Below are 19,241 nucleotides of genomic sequence, written 5' to 3'. Positions count from 1 at the left end.
AAGAAAAGAAATAAAAGGAATCCAAATTGAAAAGAAGTAAAACTTTCACTGTCTGCAGATGACATGAAGATACAGATACATATGCAGATACATAGAAAATCCTAAAGATGCTACCAGAAAACTACTAGAGCTCATCAGTGAATCTGGTAAAGTTGCTGGATACAAAATTAATATACAGAAATCTGTTGCATTTCTATACACTAACAAAGAAGTATCAGAGAAATTAAGGAAACAATCCCATTTACCATCACATCAAAAAGAATAAAATACCTAGGAATAAACCTACCCAAGGAGGCAAAAGACCTGTACTCCAAAAACTATAAGACGCTGATGAAAGAAATTGAAGATGATACAAAGAGATGAAAACATATACAGTGTTCTTGTATCGGAAGCACCAGTATTGTTAAAATGACCATAGTACCAAAGCAATCTACAGAACTCAATGCAGTCCCTATCAAATTACCAATGGCATTTTTCAGAGAACTGTAACAAAATTTTTTTTAATTTGTATGGACACACAGAATACCCCAAATAGCCAAAACAATCTTGAGAAAGAAGAATGGAGCTGGAGGAATCACACTCCCTGACTTCAGACTACACGACAAAGCTACAGTCATCAAACAGTTTGGTATTCGCAAAAAAAAAAAAAAAAACCCAGATACATAGATCAATGGAACAGGACAGAAAGCCCAGAAATAAACCCACGCACTTATGGTCAATTAATCTATGCCAAAGGAGGCAAGAATATACAATGGACAAAAAGACAGTCTCTTCAATAAGTGGTGCTGGGAAAACTGGACAGCTACATGTAAAAGAATGAAATTAGAACATTCTCTAAAAGCCATGCACAAAAATAAACTCAAAATGGATTAAGGACCTAAATGTAAGACTGGATACTATAAAACCCCTAGAGGAAAACATAGGCAGAACACTGTTTGACATAAATTGCAGTGGTATTTTTTTGGATCTGTCTCCTAGAGTAATGGAAATGAAAACAAAAATAAACAAATGGGACCTAATTACATTTAGAAGCTTCTGCACAGCAAAGGAAAACCATAAACAAAATGAAAAGACAACTTATGAACTGGGAGAAAATATTTGCAAATGATGCCATCGACAAAGGATTAATTTCCAAAATATACAAACAGCTCATACAGCTTAATATCCAAAAAACAAACAACCCAGTGAAAAAATAGGCAAAAGATCTAAACAGACATTTCTCCAAAGAGGACAGACAGATGGCCAAGAGGCACATGAAAAGACGCTCAATATCACTGATTATTAGAGAAATGCATATCAAAACTACAATAAGGTGTTACCTCACACCAGTCAGAATGACTATCATTAAAAAGTCTACAAATAATAAATGCTGGAGAGGGTGTGGAGAAAAAGGAACCCTCCTACACTGTTGGTGGGAGTGTAAATAGGTGCAACCACTATGGAGAACAGCATGGAGGTTCCTTAAAAAACTAAAAATAGAGTTACTATATGATCCAGCAGTCCCACTCCTGGGCATGTATCTGGAGAAGACTCTAATTTGAAAACATACATGCACCCCAATGTCCACTGCAGCACTATTTACAGTAGCCAAGACATGAAGGCAACCTAAATATACACTGACAGAGGAATGGATAAAGATGTGGTATATATATATATATAGATATATAGATATAGATATAGATATAGATATAGATATATAGATATATAGATATATAGATATATACACACACACACACACACACACACACACACAATGGAGTATTACTCAGCCATAAAAAAGAATGAAATAATGCCATTTGCAGCATCATGGATGGACCTAGAGATTATCATATTAAGTGAAGTAAGTCAGACAGAGGAAAAAAATACCATATGATAATCACTTATTTGTGGAATCTAAAAAAATGACACAAATGAACTTATTTACAAAACAGAAATAAACTCAGACATAGAACACAAACTTATGGTCATGAAAGGGGATAGCAGGGGGTGGGGTAGATGAATTAGCAGTTTGGGATTAACATATACACTATTATATATAAAGGAGATAACCAACAAGGACCTACTGTATAGCACAGGGAACGATACTCAATATCTTGTAATAACCTATAAGGGAAAAGAATCTGAAAAAGGGTATTATATATACATGTATAACTGAATCACTTTGCTGTACACTTGAAACTAACACAACACTGTAGATTAACTATACTTGAATAAAAAAAAAAACCCAAAAACTAAACGGCCTTATGAATTAGAGCAAGTTAGTTAAATGTATGCTTTAGCTCCCAGACTGAGGAATTACAATTATTATCCCTTAACTATGTAGTAGAGGTGTTATGAGAATTGAATGAAATATTAAATTAGGATGTAGCAATGAACTAAATCTGAAAGGTGATTATTATCAATAGGTGTATTTTGCCAACACATTCTTTTCTCCCACAGCTATTCCAGCTCAAAAACTCAACATCTGTGACAGCTGTTCGCAACAAAGCTGTATATTTTATTTTATTTATTTTATTTTTTTAAATTAATTAATTAATTTTTGGCTGCACTGGGTCTTCATTGCTGCCCATGGGCTTTCTCTACTTGTGGCAAGCGGGGGCTACTCTTCGTTGCGGTGCACAGTCTTCTCATTGCGGTGGCTTCTCTCGTTGCAGAGCATGGGCTCTAGGCGCATGGGCTTCAGTAGTTGTGGCACACGGGCTTAGTTGCTCCGCGGCATGTGGGATCTTCCCGGACTAGGGCTCGAACCTGTGTTCCCTGCATTGGCAGGCAGGTTCTTAACCACTGAGCCACCAGGGAAGTCCCCAAAGCTGTATATTTTAAAGACACCAATTCCCAAAAAAAGGGTATCCACCATATAGAGGGTTGAGCTCGCTTTCCTGGGATAAAGGTCCTTATAGTTGCTTCTCCTAGTCTCTTAGGTGGCAGCAAACAGGATGGGGGAGGGCCAATTCTACCCCAAGCAGTAGAACCTCCTTTCAGTGATAAACTCTCCCAGTCTCTAAAACTAATGACTAAAGGTCACAACACCAACTATCCTCATCCTCAACATTTTACACCCATTTTCCAGAAATGCTTGGTACTGTTGCAAACATTTATTGTGAAACAACCAAGAAGAGCAAAATTCCCCACCCGAAAGTGGAAGGGAAAAAGAATAAGGACTTCTACAGCAGTTACCATTACACAGAATCTTCCATAATGACACACTGCTCCAAAACTACCTCCTAGGGCTTCCCTGGTGGTGCAGTGGTTAAGAATATGCCTGCCAACGCAGGGGACACGGGTTCGAGCCCTGGTCCGGGAAGATCCCACATGCCGCAGGGCAACTAAGCCCGTGCGCCAGAGCTACTGAGCCTGCGCTCTAGAGCCAGCGTGGCACAACTTCTGAAGCCCGCACGCCTGGAGCCCGTGCTCCGCAACAAGAGAAGCCACCGCAATGAGAAGCCCGTGCACCGCAATGAAGAGTAGCCCTCGCTCACCGCAACCAGAGAGCGCCCGCGTGCAGCAATGAAGACCCAACGCAGCGAAAAATAAATAAATAAATGAATTAAAACAAACAAACAAAAAAAACTACCTCCTATACCAGGAAGCCATATACAAAAGGCACATTAATACTTAGATGGCCAAGTGACACTGAGGAGGAAGGTGTAACAACATGCTTTTTGGGGATGCCTTCATACTTCTGTGGGCTCAAGAATATCCATATTTTATTCAAGGTTTTTGATATTAAAGTACATAAAAAGTTAATGATCTAATTTCCCAATGTGTGACCTGAGAAATATTTGTCCCTAGGAATGTTAAATGGTTATTCAACAAAAGGGTTGTGAGGTTAGGAAAGCACCACGTTAACCAAACTGTTATACTGCCTTTATGCAGAATTTCTTGGAAACTTTAAGATGCTAGGTGCTAATGTGTATTATAAATCCCCAATAGGTGAACAGAGCAGATCTCATTTCTCAAACTTATTTGATCAAAAAATCCTCCACCCTGCCCTCAAACTGACCTCAAGGACTGGTAGTTATTCCGAAAAAACAAAAACCCAACGACAGGGCTTCCCTGGTGGCGCAGTGGTTGGGAGTCTGCCTGCCAATGCAGGGGACACGGGTTCGAGCCCTGGTCTGGGAAGATCCCACAAGCCACGGAGCAACTGGCCCCATGAGCCACAATTACTGAGCCTGCGCGTCTGGAGCCTGTGCTCCGCAAAAAGAGAGGCCGCGATGGTGAGAGGCCCGCGCACCGCGATGAGGAGTGGTCCCCACTTGCCGCAACTGGAGAAAGCCCTCGCACAGAAATGAAGACTCAACACAGTCATAAATAAATAAATAAAAGAACGTGAATTTCTTTAAAAAAAAAAAAAAAACCCAACGACAACAGCTAGGGGAAAGGCTAAATTAATTCCCCTAGTTACTACTTTCTTATTCACAGCTCTGGCTCACCAGTCCCAATACAGTTTTGTGAGCCTTTCAAGGGAGAGAAGACTGTGGTCCACCAGAAACAATATTTACCAATAGATTTTCTGTACCTGGGCTCATTCAAAACTATTCAACAACAGCTCCTAGGGGCAGGAAGACACTGAAGTAACAGAGAACTACCTCTCTAAAGCAATGAGATGGGGCAAATGATTTATTTATGAGCAGCAATGGTGGTACCACCTGAAGAGAGCCACAGCTTCAATCTCTTTCATAGCCCTTTCCACCAGGTCCTACCCTATGTTTTTTTGGTTCTCCGTTTGAAAATATGTTGAGGCTTACTATGTACATTAGGCAAGGCAAAAGATCAAGTAAAATGATAGGAAAGGTCAAAGGACTTCTTACAAAGGTTCATCCCCGGGACTGCTCACAACACTAATCCAAACTTTAAAAGCCAAATCCGAGAGCTGAATGGTGTGGCCCAGGCAGCTCACACATACCCAAGGGCTCCTAAATTGTGCCCCTTCCAAATCTGAGGGTTTCAGCTGATCCCTAAGAGTCCACATATTTTACAAAAAAAAAGGTTGACATCAAGAAAAATATAAACCGCTTTATAAATAAAAATGTCTATGCAAAAGCAGATACTGCATATGATGGCTAGAATCCCTGAAGCTCCTCTTTTATACGTCACTGCCTTAGGCCACTGCTCCCTTTTACTATCTTGAGGGAACTGGTTTCTCACAATAGTAAGCAGCACTTCTGAATCATCAGAGTAGATGTTAAAATTTTTTGACATACCCATCAGGATGGCTATCATCCAAATAAGAGAAAATAACAAGTGTTGGTGAGGATATGGAAAAATCAGAAACCTTGTGCATTGCTGGTGGGAATGTAAAACAATACAGCTGAGAAACAGTTTAGTAGTTCCTCAAAAAGTTAAACACAGAATTACTACATGATCTAGCAATTCCACTTCTGGATATATACCCAAAGGAATTGAAAGCAGGAACTCAAACAGATACGTGTACACCCATGTTCACAGCAGCATTATTCACAATAGCCAAAAGGTGGAAACAACCCTAGTGGTCACTGACAGATGAAAAGATAAACAAAATGTGGTATATACACACATTGGAACATTATCCAGTAATAAAAAGGAATTAAATTCTGATACATGCTACAACATGGATGAACCTTGAAAACATTATGCTAAATGAAATAAATCAGATAGAAAAGACAAATATTATACGATTCCACTTATATGAAGTACCAGAATAGGCAAATTCATGGAAACAGAAAGAGAAGAGAGGTTACCAGAGGCTGGGAGAGTACAGTTTCTGTTTGGGGTGGTGAAAATATTCTGGATATTTCAGAACAGTGGTGATGGTTATACAAAACTGTCAATGCACTGAATGCCACTGAATTGTACACAATATGGTTTAAATGGCAAATTTTATGTTTACTTTACCACAAGGTAAATTTTTATTATTATTTTTTTTGGCTATGCCGTGCATGGCTTGCAGGATCTTTGTTTTTGTTCCCTGACCAGGAATTGAACCCGTGCCCCCTGCAGTGGAAGCACGGAGTCCTAACCACTGGACCACCAAGGAATTCACCACAAGGAAATTAAAAAAAAAAAAAAAAAAAGTTTGTGGTACGACAGGCCAACACATTTATACTGTTATATATCATGGTTTATTTTGATCTTTCCTAAACTCTGCTGGTTCATGTTCATCATTTCTTTCAGGTGGCAGAATTCTTGGGTTCTCTCTCTGTAGGTGGTAATTGTCCTGACCCCTAATTTAAATCAGTCATTTCTCCTGAGATTTAATCCCCAAGATGAAAGAAAGGGAAGGGGGGAGGGAAGGAGGAAGGACCCCCACACACTCCATCCAAACTGCTATACTTCAAATGTCCCACTCAACAATTCCTTTCCTTCTGAAAACTACTCAGCAAGAGTTGAACAAAACAAACCTTCAGATGCTTACTAAATCAAGCCACTACCTGTTTCATGGTACAGTAGAAATCAGAGATCCCCAAATCTCCAAGCCATTGAGGAGGAAGAGACTGACTATGCAAGGAAGGCATCAGAGAAAAGGCGGGGGCTGCGTTCTCCCTTCATCATGTAATATACATCCTGTGAACATGACTGCAGACAAATCGCTACTCTCTGCCCTTCAACAGCAGTTCTCTAGACTCCACAATTTGAAAAACAAGTAAATTTCAATCTAGATGGTTATCTTAATTAGATGTTAATACAATCGGGATATGGATCCTTCTGCCATAACACCTTGTGAACTCTTTATCCCTGGGTCAACCCAATAGTCTCCTTTTATCCTCACACTCAGAGTTCAAAAAATAAGGGGGTAAATTAGGTTGGCCACAATATTTTAATTAAATAATTAAAACCACATTTTTCTGAGGATCCTGAGGAGCTAAGAAAATATACTAAATCTCAAAAGTGATCTCTCCTTGGAATGCTGTCTTAGATAAAGACACAAGCCCTCTCAGAGAATTTTATTCCATTCTTTTCCAAAGGCTTTGGCCCCACGTTAATCTTTGGGCTACAGAGACAACACACAAGAGCTTATTTAAACCACTTTGGGAACCAATAAGAAAGATCATTAAAGCAGGTTTCTAGATCAGCATGAGATGAATGGGAAGAGTTTTTATTTCTGAAAACTACTGACGGTTAAGATACTAGTAGGGTCTTTCTGCAGCCTTGATACCTGGCAAGTAAGTTGTTCAAAGCACAAGAATAAGAGCATGAGACAGTTTTAGATAAAACCAAAGAATGCAATTTCTAACCCCAGCCACCTTTGATTACTCCTGGCAACAAATATTCACAGTTTATATTTGATGTAATTGTTTACAGAAACACTGCTATACCTTGTCATTTAACAAAACCTGGTGAAGTAATTAGGGTTAGTATTAGCATTATTAGCACCCCCCCACCCTCTGTCTAACCACTTGTACGTTAATTTAAGAAGTTCAGCAAGGATGAGAGTTGTCCAAGGTCATCCAGTAAATGGATGCCTCTGTGCAAACCTATCATCACAAAGACCATCTCTACTCTCAGTGCCTCAAAAGTCTTCTCTAGAGGACTCCCGAATCTACCTCTTCATCCTAAACACACCAGTTCACCATCCCTACCATCTGAGATCCGGGTATTTCCCTGGATCACTTGCATCCCATGACCTCGGACACAACATGCCACCTCCCCACCCAAACATTCCTATTCTGCCAATAGTATCATCACTCTCAGACATCCAGGCATGTAACACTGATCTCAGCCTTGACTCTTTCCTTCCTCCTCCCCACTTGCTTTGTTATTAAATCATGCCAGTCTCTTTATCAGAAATACACTGACGACTTACCTTGTACAGAGCATGCATGTACCTGTCTGACTTTGCCTTTCCCACCTTCTCAACCCTTGCTTGGACCTCATCATTTTCTATTTACCATCCCAATATTTGCCCTGCATATCTTCTTGCTTCCAGCCTCTCCCTCTCTCCAGTTCTTATGCCCCATTATAAAATCATTTTCCCTAAACTACCACATCATATTAGCACTGTGTTCGTAAGTTTTTAGCAACTCCCGTTATCTCTTGGATAATATTCAAAATACTCAGACACAAAGAAACTATCTTTCCAACCCCATCTTCCACTACTCTTTGATAAATATAACATTAGTATTTGGTCTTACAATTTTCCCCCAAATCCTTGAAGTACTTACAGTCCCACTTCACTCTACTAAAGATGTCCAGCAGTGAGACTCCAGCTTTTCATGCCTTTGCCCGTAACATTTTTCCTCTTTCTCCTCCCCAACCCCTTGCCTCTTCTACCAGAGATTGTAAAATTTTTGAGAATGACCATTACATCTCATGTCTGTTTCACTACAGTGCCAAAAGCAATGCTATGTCCAGCATAGGTATGCAGACAAGAGTTGACTGACAGCAAAGAGGAAATCTCCTAAGACCACAGGTCATTCTGGAAAAGGAGTCAAGAGGTGCGACGTTCTTCATGTAGAAAGAGTACATTACAAAGAAGTCAATCATTCAGTACATATTTATTAAGTATCTTTTAAGTGCTCCAAAGTATCTTGTACAGGCTTGTTAATTTGAGTCTTGAACCCCTGTAGTATCGTATAGTAAAAATATTTAACACTGTACTCCTGAATTTTCTTTTAAATTTCCAGGAACAGTAGTGTTTGAATTTCAGTCAATTTTAAACACCTGAAATAATTTTTGTCTACGGAGGAGAGGGTAGAGGAAAGAGTAGGATTAAAACTTATTTAAACCAACTGAATCCAGGCACTGGACTAATACATTTCTTTTTTTTTTTTTTTTTAATTTTATTTTATTTGGCCACGCCACGCAGCATGCGGGATCTTAGTTCCCTGACCAAGGATCAAACCACATCCCCTGCATTGGGAGCACGGAGTCTTAACCACTGGACTGCCAGGGAAGCCCCTGGACTAATACATGTTGTACTATTCTCTTCCTCTTTCGCTCTCTCTCTCTCTCTCTCTCTCATACACACACATTGTTAACTAAGACAAAGTACTTTATCCAGGTTAAACATTGGAGTTTTTAAGAATCATTTTGTTTTCTGAGCTGTTCTGCAAAAATCTACAAGATGTAAAAAGGGAACAGTACAATTAAAGGTAGCAGCATAAAAACAGCGGTGCACGTGAGATCACACTTGAGCCGTCCAGCAAGATTCCAGGGAAATATCCATCATAGAGGACACTGGGGACATACCCTAACAACTTCAGTGCTCTTGTTATCAGGAATCTGGACCCTTCCTCAAAATTTATTGTCTCCTCTCTCCCTTCTCAGAGTTGATGCTTTTCACAAGTAGCATGAATGTATACTAGAGACAATTTTGAAATTCCCTTCAAATTCCTTCCTAGTGTGAAATGGGCTATATAAACCACCAGCTCAGGACTACAGAGGTACAGAGGCTGTGGCGCAGGGCTACAAAGAGGTTGTGAATACAGTTTTGCGGTCATTTCTTTCAAAACTGAGAAAGGCTGGCTGCCTCTTTGGCTCCAATACTCCTAAAGACTTGCTCTTTGAGAAACAAACTCTAGATTCAAGATAAAAGGCTCTGCTTTAAAACTGAGTATTTGGAATTTCATTCCAGATTCTCACTTGCCTTCTTTCCTTTGTAAATACAAGAATTCCCCCTCTTACTTTGCAGGGATATTGTGATTCATGATAATATGTAAGGAATCTAGCCCTGGCACAAAACAGACAATAAATGGTGGCTATTTTTTGTTTCCTGATTCCTTCGTCAGTGTAAGATGTTCCTGGGATGTGGCTGCTATTGAATGTATAAACCTAAACTCAACTCAGAATCCTAGATTGTCTGAATTCCACACTTAATTATCACAAAAACCCAACTGCCTGGAACTAGGGTGAATAAAGGATATGCAGGCAACACAGGTCATTTAACACCCTCGCTCCAGCTTTATGAGGGTGAAATGTTCAACATGCTGGTTTAATCAGCAAAAGAATCTTTGGAGTCACACAGTAATTCATAAAGTTGCAAACTAGTCATCTCTATACACAGTAAAGAATTGGTGGATATATTACAAGGGAAAAGGCTTCTTCAGAGAAATTACTGCTCTTATTGTTCAAAAAATTACATACAATTTATCTCTTTTTTATAGTATTTATACTGGCTTCACCAAAGAGGCTGAGCAACTCGAGGGAATGGATTTATACAAAATTTATCTTTGTACTCATAATACCTTACACAGTTTCTAATGAACACACACACATACACACACAGTTTAATCTATACTACACTTGTCTCAACAGGGTTCAGAATAAATCAAAGGAGGCAGACTATCCCAACTGCTGGGAAAACATAGCTTTGAATAGAATCAGCAGCTCTCAGAAGAGAAATACAAAGAGTAAAAAGAATCTGGTCCCACCCTTCCATTAGACACTCATAATTCTTATATCCCCCTACAATCAGAAAACAGAATAAAATTCATTTACAGTAATTCATTTGTTTTTAACTTGGGATATAGAAAATCAGCAAGTTATTATTCTAAGCTATAAAACGAATGTAACAAGGTCCTAATAAGTTCACTCTACCAAGAGTATGTACATTTTAAAACAAGAGACAAAAAACTGAAGGCTTTGTTTTTTTGCCCATGTTGCACGGCTTGCAGGATTTTAGTTCCCCAACCAGGGATTGAACCTTGGCCCCAGCAGTGAAAGCACCGAGTCCTAACCACTGGACCACCAGGGAATTCCCAAAAAACTGAAGATTTAAAGCAAAGATCTCAAACTGGATTGCAGCCACAAATCAATGCCTACATATGAGTTCTGTTCAGCCCACACGTTAGTGTTTTGAAAAAATTAAATTTTAACTGCCAGCACTTAAGTTGGAAATTTCATACAAAATTTCTGTATCCTGTTATCAAATGCCACTCCCTTGGGGGAAAAAAATCAGACCTGACAACATTGGGTACATATTCTCAGGAAGATCACTTGAATTGAAGTGAGGGTTATCGCTTGAAACAGGCCTGTGCTTTCCAGCTTGCTCCCATCTCCAACCAGTCCCATTTTACAAGTAGGGAATCTTAAACATTCTCAAAACCACAGAACTAGCAAAAAGCTTGTTTGTGAACACAGCTAACTCCAGGACTTTCATACTTAACCATTTTGCAACTCGACCTCCAAATGAAAGGGAATGTGAAAACAGGTATTTAAAAGAACTGTACATGAATGTCTATTGCAGCTTAATTCACAGTAGCCTAAAATCTGGAAGCAACCCAAATATTCATCGATTGGTAAATGGATAGACAAATCATGGTACATCCGTATAATAACAAGTACTCAATTGATAACTCGAAACAACATGAATCTCAAAAGCATTATGTTAAGTAATAGCAGTCAGACTTGAAAGACAACACATTCTATGATTGCATTTATATGAAATTCCGGAAAAGAAAAAACTACAGTGATAGAAAGTAAATCAGTAATTGGGGCCGGGGTGAAGGGGGGCATGAGGGAACTTTCTGTGGTGATGAAAACGTTCTATATCATGACTGCAGAGGAGGTTAAATAATTGCATACATTTGTCAAAACTAAAAATTGTGTAAACTTATGTAAATTATACCTCAATAAAGCTAGTTCTAAAAAGAGGTGTTCAGAAAATGCTATAAAACTAGAGAGAAGAGTACTGCCATCTCTACCTGGGAAGGTCGGGGAAGTTTCAGGAAAAGGTGAGATTTGAATTGGGTCTCATCACAGAACAAGTTTAAGGCACATAAGAAGTAAAAAACACAAGATATAACTAGTAACATTCTGCACTGTAGCCTATGAGAAGTGACATCTCTGAATACAAAGGAAAAGGCTTCGAAAAAGGAAATTCATAGAGATGGATAATTAGTACCTAGATAGGTATCGAAGACAAGTTGATCTCACAAGATTTCCCAAGAGGGAATCAACTCAGACATATATTGCTGTTCATATGCAAAATAAACAGTAATGTGAAAGAATTTTTGTTTTCTTTTTAAATAGAGCAAAATGAAAAGTAAGACTCAAAAAAAGGAAAGGAAACCTAAAGGGAGTAAAGGAAGGGATGGCAGCAAGGAGATGAAGTAAAGGTAAGAGACACACTGGGTCAGAATCAAAGGTACCTGGTGACCACAGATGAGAAGACAGAAGAAGGGAGGCATGTCAGACCTTGATGAGGGGCTAAAAGAAAAACTAAAAACTAGGGGGAAAGAGACCAAAGTCAGAGCTACAGAGACCTGACAGTGCAAAGCAGGCCCAAGAGAATTAAAGGACAAGGGAAAGCAAAAATGTTCTTTCCTCCTAAATCTCACAAAGTAGTCCCTTCCTCTTCCATCTCCACCTCTGCCTTAGTTGAAGCCTTCTCATACCCAACCCCACCCTACACATCTTGTACACCTTTTAGACTTCCCTGACTTCCTTCACTAGTCTTCAAACCCAGTTCAAATGCCGTCTTTTCTGGGAAGCTTCTCCAACTTGCCCAGGCAGAGTTAGTAGTCCATCTTCCATATTCTCAGGACATGTTGTTCTAAATACTATAATGGTGAACTACAATATCTGTCTCCTCTACTCGTCTATGGGCAACTCCAGCAGAGGATTCAGCAGTAAGGATGTAAGCCCTTACTAAAAAGCAGTTCAAAAAGCTATAAAGTCTACCTCATCTTTTACAACACAAGTAGGATGTTTGAAGCCTTGCTGTTTAAAGGGTACAGTGAGGGAATTCCCTGGTGGTCCAGTGGTTAGGACTCGGTGCTTTCACTGTCAAGGGTCCAGGTTCAATCCTTGGTTGGGGAACTAAGATCCTGCAAGCTGAGCAGTGAGGCCAGGAAAAAAAAAAAAGTGAATCTTTTCAAGTACAGTGAATCTTTCAAACAAGAGTACATCCACCCTGCCCCTTGTTTCTCCCTATAACATCAAGGACATGTTAAGTTTTGTTTTCATAATGCTTTAAATTTCTTGGTGAATGGCAAACATATAATAGGGGAAAAGGCAAATTGTACCAGGAATGATGTGTAGCAGTCAAAGGAACTTCCTCTACAAAACAAAAGGGGCAGCTTAAATTCGCCAAGACAAAACATTATCCGGAAGAAAATAAGTGTTCAACAAAGAATCTGAAGAAAACTGAAGAAGGACAAAAAATCAGCAAGCTCATGACGCTTTTGTCAGAAACTTGTCAACGTCAACAATACCCAAAGATAAATAAGTGAAAACATGACTTTGTAACAAAAAATGTAAAAGTGGTTTTGGCGTTAAAAGGACAGAATGACAGGATGATCAGAGTTGCTGGGAATTAGTGGGGAGGAGAGTTCCAATATAGATTTTAGAAGGAATGTCATGAACTGGCATTGAAAAGGTATACTGTCATGAAAAGGCACACAAGGCTTGGCTGGCAATGGAATGGGACTGCAGTCACAAAGGACCATTTTCTCCCTCCCTCTCTTTTCTCTTTCAAATCAAAACCGCAAGTCCTGAGACTGACAACCTGCGACAGTGACTAAGCTTCACCCGCTGACAGGGCTGGGGCCTGGAGGCCCCTGGAGGGGATGGTCTTGGCGGGGAGATGGCCTCTCCCAGCCGCCCTGGGGCCAGGCTGGCTCTTCTGGGCTTCCAGGGAAGTTCCATCCATCCATTTTCAAAGATGTCAAACCACCCTTCTTCCTTTGGGGCCTCCTATCAGGGCCAGACCAGGGAAGGCTATTTTCTATTCTGGGGGATTGTTGTAATTTAAATGATTGTTGGGACTTCCCTGGTGGCACAGTGGTTAAGAATCTGCCTGCCAATGCAGGGGACATGGGTTCGAGCCCTGGTCCGGGAAGATCCCACATGCCACGGAGCAACTAAGCCCGTGCGCCACAACTACTGAGCCCATGTGCCACAACTACTGAAGCCCACGCACCTAGAGCTCGTGCTCCACAACAAGAGAAGCCACTGCAGTGAGAAGCCCGTGCACTGCAGCAAAGACCCAACACAGCCAAAAATAAAATTAATTAATTTAAAAAAAAATGATTGTTTTAATAAAAATTCTAAGTTGTAAAAAAAAAAAAAAAAAAAGGGCATACTGTCATGAAAAGGCATACAAGGCTTGGCTGGCAATGGAATGGGATTGCAGTCACAAAGTACCACTGCAGTCCCCTGCATCAAACTCCCTCCACATCTAGCCTTCCCCATTGGGGTAAATCAGACTTATTAGCCAGAATGATTTTACAGTGCTTCTCCCCCAAAGGAACCCTGCTACATAGATGAATAATTATCCCAAACAGCTAAGAAATAAGAGGTTTCACTCACATTTGCCAAACACCCAAAGACCAAGTGTGCCAAGAGCTAATGACAAATCCAAGGACAAAGCACAAGGTCTTTTTGTTGTTTTTTGGGTGTGTGTGTGTGTGTGTGTGTGTGTGTGTGTGTGTACACGCGCGCGTACACCTGGAAGGAATATTCAATGAGTCTAACTAACGGAATGTACCTGAAAAAAATTAACAGAAGAATTCAAGGGGTTTTTAGACATCATCGAAATAGCTTCTCTATAAACTTTCTTACAAAAAAGGGTCAATTTTAACATGAAGACTTTTTGTATGAGCAGATGGTGATTAATTACTCCCTTCCAACTCAGAAAGCCCAACATCTCTACTAATAGCAGACTGACTTCATTGCCTTCCAGATAAGCAGTGTTTAGCGATTCACGCATTTATTTAAGTAGTTCAGAAGCACTAAAAGGTGTGAGGCACTGGAGATACAGAAATAAGAGGCAGACTCTGACCTCAAGTTGCTCGCTGTTAAGTGGGTAGAGAAATGCTGTAGGGTGGGGAAAGTCCTAATAAAGAGAAACTGAGAGGCAATCACTAAGAGAAAGAAAATTGAATCCAGATTTGGGAGGCGGTTTCAAGCAGCCTGAAGCATTAGCATATTCAAAGTACAAGAGTTTGAGAACACAATAACTAACAATTTCCCAATATCCCTCTGTGAGATAGAAAAACATCCCCACTATTAACAAATTAATAAATTGAATTACTCATAGTCACCCAGGCAAACATAGGTTAACTAGAACTAGAAACAAGATTGAAGGCCACATGACGCTTTTCAGCTTTAAGAGGTCAATATATTCTCTTTCCTGAATTTTCATGCTCACACTTGAAATCCAGTTCAAATCAACAAGACTGGTGAAATATTACATAAAAACAAAACAAAAAACTACACATGAAAAAGTATTTGCCTGTGTAATATTTTTAGTTACGGCATCTCCGCTTCATTGGGCACGTAGCACCACCTGACATTTTCCAAGGAAGGGGAGGGGCGGCAACCTAAAATTTTGGGGGTCTTGTTTGAAAAAGCACCCCACCTTATTTAGGTAATTCTAGAAACATCTCAGGCAACAACATAATCAATGTGGCTTCCAAATTAACTGTATGTATATATGTATATATATATATATATATATATATATGTATGTATATGTATATATATATATATATATATAAGAGCTAAGTGTGTTATCTATTCACTTGACCAACTTCTCTTCAAACAGCTGTACAGTTTTGTTAGGAATGATGTGTTCAACGCACTTTTAAACCTCAATAGGACCATACCCTTGAATTTACTAAGGTCCTTAGATACATCTTAAAGCCAAATTTTTTTTCAATCACAATGCATCTCTAAAATAAATAGGACTTAATAGTCCAACATTTGCTTTAAATGGTTTTTCAGGAAAACATCTATTTGCAAATAAAATAAAAATATAGAATACAATGTTGCCATGTGCTCTTACTCTAAAAATTCTTCAAGGCAGGAGATATGTACATTCTGCAAGTGCTCAAATATTACCCGAAGTTCATGTTTATATATGCTGCAATAAGTTAACATCTAAGTACTTAAAACCCAGAGACTGATGTCTTGGAACATGGGCTGACAAACAAATTACAGCCTTCAAATACAGCCTGTTCTTATAAATAAAGTTTTACTGGATTATAGCCCGAAACATATTGTCTATGGCTGTTTTCATGCTACAATTTGCAGACCTCAGTAGCTGTGACAGACATTACATGGCCCACAAAGCCTAAACATTTACTACTTGACCCTGTACAGGAAGTCTGTACAGGTTACCCTATCTTAGAATCATTAGCACCAATGATCTGACAAATTTATGTCCAGTCTAAGAGTTTATCTACCCTGAAAGACAAACTACTGAATACGGTGAAAGAGAATTCGTCCCCAAAACATCCAAGTACAAACCCACAGGGAAATAAACCTCTGCTGAATCACTGAAAGTCACGTAGTTGTCAATCTTGACTAAAAACTAAACTTTAAAAGCGAACAGTGAATCTAGTTCTCTTAATCTTTTAAAACTGTGCTACATTAATAGAATCAATATGCAAACTCACTGTATTTTCATTGTCACTTGTATTTAGTTAACCACCACAAGGAGCCATAATTATTCTTTTATTCCTTACACTGGCATCCAAGAACCCACACATGTTAAACTAGTAAACCAGATGAGACATAGTTTTTGTAAAAGTTTGTTTCCCCCTGTCATGACAGACAGAAAATGGGATAGTAAGTGGAGGATCCCAAATCTCTTCTTCTGGATATATTTAGCCTCTTCTATGCTTACTAGTCTAAAAATTCCAAATATGCTTTATCAATCATATAAAAGAATTACATCCAAATAAGTCCTGTTGGATCTATTTACCATTCTTAGAATAAGAGAAAAAATAAGATATTTTTGTCATAAAAATTATATTTAATAGCTGAAGTCTATCAAATAATCAGGGATTATATTTTTATATATCATTCTTAACAGAACTGTGAGTCAATCATATCAAATTAATACAGAAATCGATTAACAAAATAGGAGATAATGCAAATTCCTAAATAAAAACAGTCAACTCTTGAATAGCCCCTGCACGATATACCTAAGGCATGTTCCTAACCATAAGTGTTTACCCAAAGATGCATCAACAGCCTGGTACCCTTGACAATACCATTGCAGTCACAGATTGTAAGGTGATGTTAACATAATACTAAATTAAGCATCTAATACGGCAGACAAGATGCCAAAATAATCGTGAAGCAAATAAAGTAAAATAAGTGATTTTCTAATCACTCATACCATTTCCTCTTTCATCTTTGGTGTTTCTCCTAGCTATTGTGGATTACAAGAAAATGGGGAAAAAACATATTTACAAGTACAACCAAGTGACAAACAGTTTACCACAAATCACAAGATTTACAAAGAAATCTTATTTTTTGCTTTTTTTAAAAGAAATAAGTCAGATCTTGATCCTATTTCTCACCTGCAGGGTATTCATTCGCAAGACACAGTCCTAAAGAACCTTCAAACCTAAATAATTTTCTCATGGCTCAGTTTTCTCATGAAGCTAATTTAAGTGAGCTACCAATTTATGTAAGCAGGAGGGGCAAATTACTACTAAGCTAAGGCAAACACGAGGGGCCTGATCTTTAGAAGGTATCCTGATGAAAAAACGGAGACCCCGCCCAGCCCTTAACTTTCTCGGCTTTTCTAGTCCTGGCTTCCTCTGTGCAAAATCCAGAAAAACATAACTTCCTTCTCACTGCTTCTATCTGAGGCCTGGTGCAGAAATTTAGACCGCTAGTTATCCAAGTACCTTCTTAAAGCTCAAGCTCGCTCAGAAACAGCAAAAAGGTTTGCCTCCTTGGGTTAAAGGAGGGCAATTACAGGGTTTGGCGGCCGGGTTTGTCAGGAAGCGAAAGGCCGAGAAAGAGGGCGAATCCAGAGACTGAGCTCCATCTACTCCCAGGAACCACCCCCAAGGGGCGGCTAGACTGCCCTCGGTACTTCCCTGCCTCCTCTGCTCGGGTGGGGAGAGCGGTGGGTCGGGGTCAGGCTCCCCTGAGCTACTTCATCGTCCGATATGACTCGCCTTCGGACACCAGAAACGCCCCCGGCCCGGCTCCCTTGCCCTTTGCCCTGTCTCCTCCCCTCTCAGTGACCCACCACCACCGGTCCCCTCCCATCTAACATGGCCGCCCCACCCGGCCCACCCCGGCACAGCCTAAATATTTGGGGGCCCGCGGCACCGCCTCCCCCACTCCCATTGGCTTGGCAGCCTTCGTCCGCCTGCTCCATTGGATAGCAGGGCCTGCCACTCTGCGCAGAAAGCTCCGCCTCCAAGCCGCTTCAAGCTGCTTTGAGAAGACATATAAACAAATCCCGGGAGGGAGGCCCCCTCTCGCCAGTCTCTGGGGCGGGGACGGGAAGGGGGAGCGGCCACCCTCGAGACACCCCTGCCTGGAGCCCCCCAACCCCCAGCCCGCGCCTCCTCGTCTCCTGTCAGCCTGGTTCCAACCTTCGTGGCCCCGGCCCTTCCTCACACGCCCCTCTCACTCGTCCTCCCCCGCCAGCCTCGCCTCCCCTCCCTTTCCCGGCCCCTCCCACCCGCTCGCTTCTCTGACAGGCCGGTTGCCGGCAGCCACGGCCCCGGGCTCCGAGGCAGCGGTGAAGGGCCGGGCGGCCTGGTAGGGCGGACGCCCGGCACTGCCCACCCCTGGCCTAGCCTGCCTCCCGCCCGTAGCTCCCTCTACCGCCGCCCCGCGCTTTTATATAACCGTCCCGGGCCGGGGGTGGGGGAGGGGATCCAGAACCCCCGTGACCGGCAGGCGGCAGCCTGCGGCCCGCGCGCCCCCAGACTCTGCCCTGGTCCTGGCCCCCGCCCCGCGCCGGCCCGGCCCAAAGCCCCGGCGCTGCCACCTCCTAGGCCAGCGGCCCTCCTCCGCCCCCCGCCCGGCTCGTCACCTAGTCCTGGCCCCTGCGGGCTCCGGGTGGCGGGCAGCGGAGCTCACCTGCGGGTGTGGGGGTGGCTCAGGGGCTGGGTCCGGTTCCGCTGCAGGGGCCGCAGCCCCTCTCCATGCTTCCTCGGGTTTGTTTTGTTTATGTCCTTCCTGACGGGTTCCCGGAAATCGCGTGACTCGCCCCCCTCACGTGGGCCGCGGCGAGGAGGAGGAGGGAGGCGGGGGCCCGCCGGCCTCGGGCCAATCGTGAGGCGCCCTGCAGCCCGGCCAATCAGGAGCTCGGCCCGGCGAAGCACCCCTATCACATGACGCGGGAGGGGCGGGTGGCCGGGAAAAACCAGGAAGAGGGGGCGGAGCGGGGGCTCGGCGCCTGCAGCTGCATTGTGGGCGTGGGCCGTCTCTGATAGCCAGCTACCCTCACGTTTCTCGGTGCTGTTCGTTTACAAATGCTTTCACGTCCTGCATTCTATCTAATCTTAGAACTACGCTGTGAGGCCGGAAGTGCCCGTATGCCCATTTTACAGTTTAAG

The 19,241-nt window shown here is 41.6% G+C and overlaps 1 protein-coding gene across 3 annotated transcripts in view; it reads right to left on the bottom strand.

Annotated features, from left to right (window-relative positions):
- CREBRF (CREB3 regulatory factor) overlaps nucleotides 1-18,889 on the bottom strand; it is a 65,147-nt gene extending 46,258 nt beyond the window's left edge. Inside the window, exon 1 of one of the 3 annotated variants that reach the window (XM_007190314.3) lies at nucleotides 18,763-18,889. The gene's annotated coding sequence lies outside the window, so the exon portion shown is untranslated. Of the gene's footprint in view, nucleotides 1-17,234; nucleotides 17,518-17,567; nucleotides 17,896-18,762 lie in introns of those variants that run through there. The other 2 variants (XM_057541140.1, XM_007190315.2) reach the window with 2 other exon arrangements.
- Nucleotides 18,890-19,241: the final 352 nt, after the last annotated feature.

Source organism: Balaenoptera acutorostrata, chromosome 2 (genome assembly GCF_949987535.1).
Source record: "Balaenoptera acutorostrata chromosome 2, mBalAcu1.1, whole genome shotgun sequence".
NCBI classification, from domain to species: Eukaryota; Metazoa; Chordata; class Mammalia; order Artiodactyla; family Balaenopteridae; genus Balaenoptera; species Balaenoptera acutorostrata.
The sequence above is the reverse complement of the archived record's forward strand: the minus strand, read 5'-3'. Positions and strand labels throughout refer to the sequence as shown.